The following is a 6,187-nucleotide window of genomic DNA, read 5'->3' as shown; positions in this document are numbered from 1 at the left end:
ACAACTAGTTATTGTACAGGTAGCCAAGTCAGAGGACAAACATTACATGTGCACAGAGGGCACATGCGGCTGTCTAAACATACATGTCGTAAATAAATCTGAGCACGTCCATGGTGGTTACTGATCACACAGTATTTGTAAATGCACACACATACACATGGATACACATGTTCTGTACGCCTGATCAAATAAAGCAACATGGACATATAATGAAGCAAATTTGTTCATAATTTAAAACAGCACATGGTGTTGCATTACAAGGTGTTGACTTAATGACTGAAAAGCTACCTCAGTTTGTTAACATTTAGGAAACCGTTCACTAACTGCATCTCTTACCTGAGGTCCTGAGCTTGGATCTGGGCTACAATAAGACTGGGATCTGCTGGAACAACGGCCCCTCCCTCCCTCCCATCTCTCCTCCCTTCCCCCACCAGCTGCTACACAGCATGCACCTCCCTGACTCCACCCTCCTTCTTCCTCCACATTACATCCCAGCATCCTCCTGCAAAGACCCAGCCCCTCCAGAGCTGGGAGTCAGGATTGGTAACTATTGGTAACTGCATCCCTTAGGGACCGATACCCCCTGACCTTCTCTTTGTTGGCATCCTACATTCAAAAGCCTTGTTTTTGGGCTGTTATTGTCCGACTGTTGCCGTATTTGTGTTTAATTATCATGTTTTTGATTAAAGTAATATTTTTCCAGAGTGCCATTACAACTGCTGTGTGAATTTAGACATCATATAAGTCCCACGCCAGGTGGCTTTCCCCAAGTCTGCTTTGACTGGCATGTATTTCAGATCTGACTGTGTTTATTGAATTTGCATTCATTTGTACATAACAAGACACACAGGGGATTTATCCCACCTGTTTAGTAATATTAGGACGGATTTAGAATGAACATTCAACAGTACAAGTATGCTCATAGTATGTGTCTACATGTCACACGGTTAGTGTATAATGGCACTTTTATGACCCTTTAGTTCTGTTTGACCGTTTACCAAAGATCCGTTTCCCCCACTTTAACTTCATGAATACAAACACCAACTCCAAATAAATTATACATTTCTTTATACATTTTGGGGATTTCTTTTTGCATTTAAAGTCACAAAGATCCCTAAAGATTTCTGCATTTATCATCATGTATCGTTTGCCATAACGTGCAGAATCCTAAATTATTATGAAATGGAGCCCGCTGCGCAACAAAATACATGCTCATGTGCACGTCCTCGGCTTCTTTTTGTTTTTGTTTTATTGCCAAAAAAACATATTAGTAGTTGTGAGGGAGATCTGCTTCATTGAATCACTGAAGTCCCTTATTGCGGTGCAGTTTCTCTGCATTTTCTATTCTTCTTTGATGAGCAAAATATCACAAGGTGATTAAGGGAGAAAAAGTGAAAACCTTACAGTGACATTTGCAATTATTTTACATATTCTCAAATCATATTCTCAATCTCAAACTGAGGACATTGCTATGACATGGTAAGAATTTTAAACTCGTCCCTTCTTTCACAACTCTAATACAACAAAATAAGACCTTGGAAGAGGATATGTTCGTATATTGTTCTGGCTTCTCCCTACAAAAAAATCGAAATTGTCCAGGTGCGTTTAAAAGACTGGAAACCATATGCCTAACATATGCATGAACATATTCCAGCCCCATGAGAACCTCGATAGAAGCAATGGCTAAACACGCACGCACGCACGCACACACACACACACACACACTCCAGCAGTAACAGCAGCCTGCAGTATACCAATTGTCTGTTTTAAGCAGCAGCTGGGCACCACTTGTGCAGGGCTGTCTCCACGTTCAGACCTCTTCATGTCTGCCACAAAACAGATAAAGCTTTAAATTACCCTCAGACCCTGTTTTGGCAGACTCATGTCTTAATCATGTGTGTTTGCGTGAACCCGTGTATGAAGAGGTAAAGAAGGGCCGACGAGAGCACAGAGGGTGAGAGAAGCAGTCCGAAGGCAGCAGATGGCGTAGTCAGAGTGAGGGTCTCGGGAATACTAATGTCTCTCTGCCTTGACTTCTAAGATACCACCTCTGCTCACACCAGAACCATGAAGAGAGGAGATCATCAGGCAAACTGTAACATGATTAGTGTAGTCTGTAAATGGAGCAGGACAGAAATGAGGATCTCTAGTGATTCCATTAGCCTATGAATGAACAAATCCTCTTAGGGTGTGGGAAAGTAAGGATCAAAATCACTGAGGTATTAAAAGTTGAGATGGAATTAAAATGCCTTTCACTCTTTTAGCTCACATCTCCGGTCATATTTCTTTTTTTTGGATGTATGTGAAGATTAGTCTGATGCATTGCACAGTTCATTGCATCAACATCAATTAGATAATTGGAGTGTATACATTTGCATCGTGATAGATACATCATAACATCTACTTTATTGTGAAATTAATGTCAATCATATAGCCCCACCGAAGCTTTTTAGTCACTGGTAGAACTTATTTGCATCTTGTTTTCCGTGAGATAAAGCATGACAATACATGTCACAAGTTTGACATCCTGTTCTTGACATGGACGGACAAAAAGTAAGTGTAGTTTGGTTGAACAGTTCCTTCTGAAATAAAAAATCTTGTTCAAAATGTAACCAGAGAAGGAGTTGAATGAATTATTTAGCTAAGTAGATTTCACGAGAAGTGGGGTCCATTTTGCAGGATGGTAGACTTAAGAAACACTGCTATCAGTTGAACCATTGAAGCCTTAGTCCCCATAGCTAACTGCAGTATTATGATACGTTTGGTATTACTGAAGGTAAACTGATTCTGCTGCTTTGACAGAATCAGACAACACTGATGGCCAAACCATATTATGCATGCTTGATCACAATTTAACATGGTTATCTGGTTATCACAAATAATAAGTAATTTCTCTGCTTAACCAGACATTTAAAACCAGCTACTTCTGAGAAATGCCTAAGGGGAATAGAAAGAAAAGAACATTTGTAGGCTCTGCTCTAAAGGTTGTGAGGATCTATTTTGTTATATTAAAATGGTTCCTTATAAAATTGGTCTGATAAGCATAAAAACAAGTACGTTCATAATTCTGGCTTGACAATACAATGCTGCTGTGACTGCAAAACTAGCTGGTAACTGTTGACATTAAATACATTCACCTTAGTGTGTGTGGGTGCCTGTTTGTGCCCATACTGTGGTCTGAATGCAGCTTGCAGCTCATTTTTCAAAATGAAAGGAAAAATGAGAACCATCTGGTGAATATAAAGTTAAAAGCAGACAAACGGGGATGGAATACGGAGGAGTTCACTGAGTTCCCAGAGAGGAAGTGAGAATGGAGAGAAATAATCTGGTCTATTTTCTATTTTTTATAAGATGGAGACCTGGCAACCTGCTGCTATTCAGCACAGATGGAAATTGCTGTTTAAATTGAAGAGTGATTTCTGCTTCTGCTCTCTCCCTCTTTTGCACAAACGGACACAAAGATTTGCAGAGAAATATATCGACATATCGTGCAGTTTATTGTCCTCAAGAGGCCGATATCCCACACAAATGCCTATATAGATATATGTCGGCCTAATGGGATGTCATGGAGGAGATTTCCATCCAAACCACATTTAATTAGGGGCAAAATAAATTTACCCATTCTTTGTGGTTGATAGAAATTCATGGGATACGTCATATTAGCATTGAATGGTGTAAGTCACTAAACAAGGTCTTCAAAAGTGCCACCAATGCAGAAGTGTCTTAAACTTGCATTATCTATACTGACCAGCAGGGGGCGACTCCTCAGGTTGCAAAAATAAGTCTGATTCTATAGAAGTCTATGAGAAAATGACTCTACTTCTCACTTGAATCATTCCCTCAGCTGACGATGTAAACAATTTATTGAGTTTATGGTCTCACTCGCTAGTTCCAAGTCTTCTTCAACACAGCATGATGTTCATTTCGTAAATTATGGTCCAGTTTAGAGTAAAATAGACTAAAAAGCAGAGTATGCTTTAGGGCGGGCTTACTGTGATTGACTGTGATTGACAGGTGGCCACTACCAGAGCCGTACGTCCCTCCTGCACATTCCATGTATGGTAACTTCCGCTGATTGGTTGCGGAAAAACCAACATGGCGACAGCCGTAATCCAAGATGGCCTCGGCGAAATCGCGGAACTTGAGGCTCAAAAAAACGGCACTCCACAAACCAATGGGTGACGTCAAGATGACTGCGTCCACTTCTTATATACAGTCTATGCTCCAACCAGAGGCATGCTGGGATATCCTCCAGACCCTTGGCTCTATAACAAAATGATGTTGTCAGCATCTACTTTAAGTATCTCTTATATTATTTAAAATGTATTTTTCAAGCCAAAAAAGATCAAAGCGTCTGCGATATCTGCATTTAGACGTATAAAGACATATTTTCCTTATATTAAGCTGTTTTTGCTAATTGATTGACTGTTCCCTGGAATACAGTGGTTGATGGTTTGATGGCTGAATTTATCTCATAGAGGCCATATCGACACGGTATAGAGCCTCAACACAAAGCAATACATGTTTGATTCACTGTATTCATCCTGGAAGGATAAAATATTCTTTCAATATATGGTAGAAGTAACGAAAAGAAGCAAGCTTCTTCCCTTTTAACTGGGAGTCAACGATTAACCACTGCAGCCATCCTACCTTCTCTTATACAAGTGGCAGCAGATCTGCAATACACCCACTTCCCAATGTATCATCTTGATACTATTTTTCCAAAGACCATCTGCTTTCAGTTTTCACAGACAGCATTATGGGGAGAACTTTCTGAGACACTCAGTAATCCACGGAATAATCTCCACTGCCCTTCATGAAGCAGCCACCCGTCATCTTTATTGGGGTCAGCTACGATTAAACGATCTTGTAAACATTTAACTGTATAACATTTAACTACCCTGACAGCATTTCCACATTGTTAAACATGTGTTGATGAATCGCATAATAACCCGATCGTGCTTGAGTTGTGCTGCTTGTAAATAAAGAATAAAAGGCTCTATCAGAAAGAGACGGAGCGAGAAAATGAGTTTCCTCTTAGCTGTCTCATTGGGATTCAGCGTTTGTTCTCCTTACAGCCTCCCACTCGCTTCAGGACCACGACGACAAGAGCCAAGCGGGAAACAGGAAGAGAAGGAAAGCAGAGACTTGGTGAGCATCGGGAATGGCAAAAGGACCACAGAACGCGGCACTTGCTCCCCCGCCATTCTGCCTGCCAATGCCCATCTCACCACTTCAAGCACAACACGCCACAGGCACGCCCTCCTCCTTCACCCGTGACTGTTACCATAGCTACTCTTTGTTTTACAAGCGCAGTCTGTCAGAGGAGGACTGTCTCAACCAATCGTCAAAGTAATCCCTTTTACAGAACACATGCACATTGTTCAAACCGATACAGCCTTTTGTACAGGAACACAAGAAGAGGCACAAGAAATAGCAACACCTTTGGTGCGTGCAGTGTGGAGTAAATTCGCCCCCAAACAACAAATGAAAGCAGAGTGAATACACCAGATGGACATTTTTCTTTTTGCGTGGCCCTGCATCAGAGGACCACATTGTCGAGCTTGAAGAAGACGAGCAACACACCTCAACGCAGATTCAACAAGGGAGAAATTGATTATCGTCACTGCAAACAAAAGGGGCACACAAGTCTGGATCTTAAAGACAATAAGGTCGTGAAGAAAGAAAAGCATAGCTTTGCTGATGTTTGCTTTTAGCCAAGCTAGCGCCATGGTTCTAGGGATGGCCATGTTAGTCAATCCACTACTTTGGGTCAGACTGAAATAACTTCAGTTGGGTAGATTGCATTTTAGGGACATTTATGGTACCCAGAAGATGAAGCCGAGTGAATCTGATGATCCAACATGAGGTAAAAGATATTGCCAAATTGTATCACATTTAATGATCCCATAACTTTACATCTAGCACCATTACCAGGGCAGATTTGTATTTGTATGACCAAAAACCAAAAAGTGAGGAATGTTTGTGCACTTCCGCTGGCTGTAGACTGATGTGGTGTTTCAAGTCAAGATGCAAGGCAAATGTTTTTGACAAGTTGGCCTTGGAGTAAACAAAGTAATCAAACTTATCAGCTAAATACATTTTAGTAATTCTCACAAAATGTACCACAGCAGGAGAAGAATATACATTTTGCCTTTTTAAGACTTGTTGTATGCAACCACTAACT

The sequence above is a fragment of the Melanostigma gelatinosum genome, assembly GCF_949748355.1.
Source record: "Melanostigma gelatinosum genome assembly, chromosome: 2".
NCBI lineage: Eukaryota > Metazoa > Chordata > Actinopteri > Perciformes > Zoarcidae > Melanostigma > Melanostigma gelatinosum.
Note: the sequence above shows the minus strand (reverse complement) of the source record.